The sequence below is a fragment of the Aulostomus chinensis genome, chromosome 1, assembly GCF_037954235.1.
Source record: "Aulostomus chinensis isolate RoL2024-O1b breed Wild chromosome 1, RoL_Achi_v1.0, whole genome shotgun sequence".
In the NCBI taxonomy this organism is placed as follows: Eukaryota; Metazoa; Chordata; class Actinopteri; order Syngnathiformes; family Aulostomidae; genus Aulostomus; species Aulostomus chinensis.
This window is the reverse complement of record NC_141320.1, coordinates 57,597,624-57,605,123: the sequence shown is the minus strand read 5'-3', so window position 1 is coordinate 57,605,123 and position 7,500 is coordinate 57,597,624. Positions and strand designations below refer to the sequence as shown.

Below are 7,500 nucleotides of genomic sequence, written 5' to 3'. Positions count from 1 at the left end.
AAAATACTGAAAACCACTTGACCAGTTGAAAAGTTGGAGGGAACACCAAATGTCCGTTTTTGATGAAGTGGCTCTGAATAATATGCTGCTTTACTCGTTGAGTGCTGGACCTTGTGGTCTTGTTGCTGAACACATCCACCACTGGCCCTCTAACAGAGCAGCGCACCTCGCAGACGTCCCGTGTCACGCCTGAGTCTGATACGTGTGGACTGTTGTGGCCCTCGGTTCCTCCCTGACCTTCGACTGCATGTGGAAATGTGCTTGTGATCTGCTGACCAACTGGGCTTTTGATCCAAATGCTGAATGACAGCTGCAGGAGTGAAGAGACAGAAAGACGGATGGGCTGTCATGGACGACGAGATGTCACAAAGATGCTGCTGCTGCTGCTGCTGGGCGTGTGTTTCCATGACAACCCATCACTAACCTCTGAGTCTGAACTGCAGATCATGTGGTCTTAAGGAATAAAAGGTGACTGCCCTCCACTACTCATCGTGACCTTTGACCCCCTGCTGTAAACACACACTAGCATATTAGAGATTAGAGGTGGGGAGATTCTTGGTGACGGAGGTCCAGAGGGCACTGATGGACTCAGCCGGCATGGTGTGCCGCTACGCGCTGCTGCAAAACGTCTTTGACTTGTTCTAATAGATGCATGCGATTATTCAGCTCTGACTGGCAACTGGAGACCCTTTAGAACACAGAGTTGAGTCGCGAGTGTTCAGACAAGAACGTCACTCCATCTCTCATTAACTTATTTAGAGCCCATTATTATTTGGTTCTTCAAGAACATCCCTGAGACTGGTGCTCCATATCAGTGGAACACCGGCTAGCGTGCTAAAACACAGAAGGTGATCGCTAATTCAGCGACCAGTCAAAGTTAGCGTTAGCAGAGGGGCGATGGAGCGAGACCCGTTATTTCTAACTGCCTCATGTGTCAATGAACTGAACACAGTGACGCTGTCGGTAACCATAGTGACGCATGTTTATTTACACCGGCCACCATGAAGCAGAAGCCCAGCGCAGCCGACTCTGACAACATGTGACGTGACATCCGTCCAGGCTGGTGGGCGGCAGTGTTCACACTCACTCATTTTCACATTGCATCATGAAAGTTACCCACGATTATCCTTTACGCACCACATAATGAGTTCATAAGTGGGGAGGGCGTCGGGGTGCCAGCAGGCCCAGGCCCAAGGGGAGGGCTGGTGTGTGTTGATTTCCTGCTTCCTGGTGATTGCATCAATGATGACATTACTTCTGCGGCAGTAAATGTGAATATAAAATATCATCTGTAATAACATAAAACTACATGTTGCGTTTGTGTAGTAAAGATGGTTTTAGCAGGCTGATAGACTCCGGAGATTTCCTCTCGTATTATTTACACCTGCCCTTACACATTTATGCACACTATTTATTCCTTTATTGTCTGTTTTTTCTTCTCTGTCAATACACAGATGTAATAAATCCTCCCCCCCCCCCCAGGGAGTGGGGTTTGTGTGTCCTCCTCCAGCTGGGCTCCTCTACCAGAGGTCTGGGTGTTTAATGGTCCTGCAGTATCTCAACTGGTCCTTGGACTGAGCTCTTCTGGACTGAGACCTCAGGTATTGGTCCTGGTGAGTCATTCTCCCACTTTGGGGGTCCCAGCCCCCAGTGACACCACTGCTGCCGTCAACCCCACACTTCCCCTAACTCCTCCAGGTCCTGGTGCTCCATCTTCTGGGTGCTGCTGTCTCTTGGATGCTCCATCTACCACCACCACCTTCTTCTATTGGTGGTCCATCAGCACCAGGTCCGCTCGGTTAGCCAGTGCCAGTTATTCAGTCTGGATTTTGAAGTCCCTCAGGATCTTAGCTGAGTTGTTCTCCACTGCCTTAGGAGGGTCTTCCATCCTGACCTCGGATTAGCCTCTGTGCTGTCTCCAGTCCAGCCTTCTCCAGCCCCCAGTGGGATCCTTCATATCAGACTCTTCTTCTACCTGGAGGTGGTATCTGCCCTTTAAACTCGTCCCCCCATGGTGGTTCCTGCTGCCTGAAGTTTTCACTCAGCAGTTCAACTTCGGGGGCCATCTTCCTGGTCCTGGATCTTGGTTGTCTGGTCCTGATCAGAATCTCTGACCCTCATCAGTCCTCGACCACCCTCAGTCCTCTTAGTGTCCAGTCGCAGGGTGCTGGACTTGGGGTGGAACCCTCCCTGCATGGTGAGGAGCTTCCTGGTCTTGGCATCAGGGGCCTCCATCGCCTCCTTTGGCAGCTGATTAAACCAGCAGGGGATCTGATGACTGGCATATATTATAAAGGCCCAAAAAGTGCCTGCTCAGAATGATTCTGGTAATTGGGGAACCCTAATATAGAACCAAATAGAACCCTATTACGTTCACCCTAACATTTTGAAATATAATAAATAATATTTAGTTAAAATAACTTAATGAATGCACATGTACCACTTTGATTTTCCTTCACAAACTGAAATGTACAAAGTGAGAATATTCCATTGAAGCTCGCTACTGTGGTGCTAAACTAACGGATGAAGAGAGATGTCACGTGAGCCACAATCCAGGTCGCTCTCCTCTGCCATGCCGCAGAGTGGAGCTTTGGCGTAACCCGACAAGCCTCGACACTACGGTGCAAGAAGGAAACAGATGGAGCATGTCTAGACACAAATACTGGGCACTTGTTATGTCCAAAAGCACAACCCCAGGGCCCGGTTCAGCCATCCACACTTGGCTCTTTCACCTCTTGTTGACCCCTGGATTCAGAACTCAGATCAACTTTGGACATTAAAGCATGTGTTGAGTTTGAGACTAGTTGATACAGCTGCTACTCAGGCTAGGATCCATTTACCTGTCGTGGCACAGAGATCATAGCTGTGGCAACCGCATCAGCTAACGGTCAGTACATTTGCTGCTCAAATGCAGTACTTAGTACATATACTGCTGTCGCTCCAAGTAACTGAAAAGGAGTCGTAGAGAAGCAGCTAGTTCTGGCCTGCAGCAGGTTAGCTGTCCTAGCTACCTCCCGCTGAGGTGCTACAGGACCACAGCAGTTAGCTTAGCAGGAAACGTTAGCATGAATGTTGTTTTCCCTGTTGTGAAGCAGCAGCTGTGTGATTCAGTAACCAGACAACCCAACATGTTCCCACTGTGTGAAGCCCACGACCCCTCGCGAGGACTCGTGCTGGCAGCAGACACGTACACACCAGTAGTGAGTCCGGTCTCCACCCTGGACCGGAGAAGCTTGTGGTAACGTTTGTCTGCAAGTACTTGACTTGTAGTCATGTTGCACTGCACAACTGCAGCAGAGGAGGACGTCCATGACTGTAAACGTCTTCGTAATGCTCCTTCAGCTCACACACACGTGAGTCTGTGTCACAACTCAGTTTACAGCAGCGACTACACTTGTTGCTGTTATTCACTGAAGGAGCTTCGTCTTCTTCTCCACATGTCAACACCAGCGAGCCGGCAGCTCTTGAAGAATCCCATCGTCTCGCCTCAGTGGTCCCTTTACTGCCTTTATGTATCTGTTTGCTACCCCGAGGCGACAGGAATCGTCTGTGCTCGAACACAAGAGGAAAAGAGGAGACCTTGCCCACCCCCCCACCCTCGCTTCTGTCTATCTGCATGCGGTTGCTGCCTCTGTCTGTCTAAATCATCAGAGACAATCTGTCCTCTGTAAAGTATTTAAGGCCACACTTCTTGCCCTCATCTGGTGGAGCTGCCGTAAGTCTACAGGTCTGACAGTCTCACTCACACACACGCACACACACACACACACACACACACACACACACACACACACACACACACACACACACACACACACACGCATCCTTGCACTTATGTCTTTGTGAGGACTTGAGGACTTTCACTGACGTAATACATTCCCTAGCCCCTCACCCTAACCCTAACCATCTCAACTGACTGCCTGAGCCCTAACCTTGACCCTAAACCTAACCTGAACCTGATTCTAACCTCCACCCTAAAACCAAGTCTTGACCTTCAAACGGCCCTTTGAAAAAGTGAGGACCTGCTAAAATGTCCTCAAATGTCCTCACTTTCCAAAAATGTCCTCACTCTGTTGGTTAAATAGGTATTCTAGTCCTCAATATGTAGCAAGTACAAGAACACACACACACACACACACACACACACACACATACACACACACACACACACACACACACACACACACACACACACACACACACACACACACACACACACACACCTTCCCCCTGCTGCAGAGATCTAATGAGGCTGCAGACGCTGACCATCAAAATAAGTCTGATGACATCACATAGGTGATATAAACACCAGCAGTTTATTACACACATTAGACAATTAGTTGCTCCGCTACATATTTCCCTGAAATGTTTTTAAAACACCTCGGAATATGAAGCTATGTCTAATTAAACTGAGACGTTAGCATAAACGTCTGAAACAGAAATCTGACCACGAATCAAAACCAGGTTCAAATTCTTTATCGCTAATTACAGTTGGGTTATTACATGAGGTTTATTTTTCGATGTTTCCCCTTGGAGTTCCTGGGACCCTCGGAACTGTCAGCAGCCATAAAACTGGCCGTGTTTTGAGGAAAAGAATGTTCCTTTTTTTTTTTTATAATCATGCTATAAATTATACATGAACAAATCCCTCTTCAAAAAAAAAAAAAACAACCTGCACAACCCTCATGAATAAAACTGGAGGCTTTGGTGTCTGTAAGTGCTGCTGTAGTGGAGATCTCCAGATCACAGGATGATCCGTCACGTTTGATCCGATAGAAACATAAAACATATTGATCCCAAACAATTCCGGATGAAGTCATGTGATCGATGTGCCCCTGCAAACAGCTTGATGTGAATTTAGGTTTTTTTTTTTTTCTCCCTGCGAGTTTCAGAGACACCATGTCGAGGAGGCCTAAGCTTCACATTGATCAGAGAATCTTTTTTGTTTGTTTGTGCATGTGTGTGTGTGTGTGTGTGTGTGTGTGTGTGTGTGTGTGTGTGTGTGTGTGTACCATATGAGCATGTGTTCATTTGATGGATGTATTTTGTCTGTTTGACTGCATTTGCTCTGTTTGTTGTATTGTATCGTTAATTCACAGTCACGATCAAGGCCATGGGCCTCCTAATGAAGCGCTTTGACACACACACACACACACACACACACACACACACACACACGCACGCACACACACAAATCTGAAATCCTTGGGAATTCTTTAAACCCTCAATTGTCTTACAGACAGGTAAGAGATTAGCACAGGAGAGAGGTGTTGTTGTAGTCCAACAGGAAGTGGTTGTCAGGGTTGAGGTGTGTTTGGAGTCAAACAGGAAGTGGTCATCTCTTGGTTCCTCCACCAGCAGCCAATGGGAGTGTTCCGTGTGATTGTGGGTAATTGAATCAGTAAGTCAGCTCTGTGGTGAACAAAAGTTGATGATCTTCCAGGATTAGTTCATCAAGATCATCTTCACTAATGAACCTCTTTGATGATGCTGGAAGCCTGAAAGCAGTGGTTAGCGGTGCTAAGCTAACATTAGCCTATGAAGGAGCTACACCAGGGTCACGTGACTCCAAGGTCACAACCACTAAGCTTCAGGTGTCTTCTGTCTTCCCCGATGACCTTTAATGGCCTCCACGACCTCTGTAGGCTCCTTCGGACTCTTGCTAGCAACCCACATTTTTAAGACTCTCCAACACTCCAACATCCACCAGTCTGGTGTTTACTGGTGGATCTGATGTAGAACTGAACCTGCTGGGAACCACACACTTGATTTCTGCAAGGTCAGACCAGTAGACCTGGCGGCCCTCTCCTGATCTGAAAGGCTCAGCTGAAGAATAACCGGAGACAATAAACAGAGAAGGACCCCTGATATCCCGCCCGTCAAACCAGATCCTCATCATGGACTCTTCAAGCACCTCCTCATTCTGGGTCTGAGATCCAGGTTCAGAATCAGACTGTCCTCGTGAGTCGAATTCATCCTCTCACTATTCCTCTCACTTCTCTGGTCCTGGTCTACTGGGTCCAAGCTGGCCTTTACTGCAGGATCCTACTTGGCCCGTACTCGCTCACCTGGTCAACAAGGCCGTGGCTTGCCAGGTCTACAGGGTCTTTGACGGGCCAGTCTACAGGTCCTAGCTCACCTGGTCTACAGGGTCCTACCTCGCCTTTCCCATAGAGTTGTAACTGGCATGTTCTCCAGGGGCCTAACTCCCCTCGTGTAGTGGGTCCTAGCTGGCCCAGTCAATAGGGGCCCAGCACACCTGGTCTATAGGGCCCTACAGGGCTGATTCAGTGTCTCAGCTCACCTGCACCCTGACCCAGACTTTGACTGTGGAGTCAAACAAATTCAAGGTCTGATGACTCCATGAATCAACATCCAACTCTGTGTTCACTCCTTTATTTCTGCACAGGTATGGTTCACGACATCACTTCCTCTCTCCAGTCCCTCCCCTTCAGAACTGAGGTGCGGCAGCAGCAGCAGCAGAAGAAGAAGAAGCACACCTGTGGCTCCAACTGTTCCAGGTGTGCACATTCCTCAGGTGTGACATTGGTCAGTACATTTGCTGCTCAAATGCACAGTAATCCACAGTAAAACCACGCTGCCTGCCATCACCTCAGGTGCCATTGATTTATTGTAGCCGTCTTTCAACAGGTTGTTGTAGTTCTGTTGTTCTTACTCACTTCCTGCATGGAAGAGTTCACCTGGTAGCTTTAGCCGCTAGCTTAGCTCCAGACATGCCAGCTAGCTTACCTCAGAGCCTTCTGTTGAGCTACTAGGGGCTCCAGTGAGTGCTTCTGGGGTCAGCCCTAGAACTCTTTTATTTATTTATTTATTTGTCAAAAGTTCTGCTCATCCTTACCAGGGTAGGGTCGGGTTACCCTGGGTTACCAGGGGGTAGGTGCTGGAGTGGATAACGGGGTTGGTTCTGCAGGACCGGTCTGGACCTCCAGTAGCAGCTGGTGCTACAACACTACGGCTGGTTAACGGTGATGGAGAGAATGCGGCAATCCATTGGCTGCAGGCTTAGTAAATTTCACTCATTGTAGTCCAATGGCAAGCTGGGAGAGAGAGAGAGAGAGAGAGAGAGAGAGAGAGAGAGAGAGAGAGAGAGAGAGAGAAGGGGGAAAGAGATGGAGAATTTGGAGAGGGAGAATGGTAGACAGAAGGGGCAGAGAGGGAGAGAGATAGAACTGGGGGAGAGAGAGAGGGAGGGAGAAAGATAGATTTGGGGGAGAGAGAGGGAGAGAGAGAGAGAGAGAGAGAGAGAGAGAGAGAGCTCTTTCTCTTCCACTAATCGTGTCCTCGCAACACACTCGCTCTCCGGGAGCAATTAGATTCAGCAGCATTTGCAGCCTCTGCAATGACTCACTGAAACATCTCCAGCTCCACACACACACACTCACTCTCACACACACGCACACACACAAACTCACACACTCACACACACGCTCACACCGGCGCGCGCGCGCGCATGTAGGACGAGGAGTTGCAGCCTTCAGC

At 48.7% G+C, this 7,500-nt stretch overlaps 1 protein-coding gene across 2 annotated transcripts in view; it reads left to right on the top strand.

Moving 5' to 3' along the window:
• The first annotated feature begins 7,298 nt into the window (after positions 1-7,298).
• The window catches only part of nlgn4xa (neuroligin 4 X-linked a), a 71,575-nt gene continuing 71,373 nt past the window's right edge, over positions 7,299-7,500 (top strand). For both annotated transcript variants that reach the window (XM_086211678.1, XM_086211760.1), the window contains exon 1: positions 7,299-7,500. This exon is cut by the window's right edge and continues 121 nt beyond it. The gene's annotated coding sequence lies outside the window, so the exon portion shown is untranslated.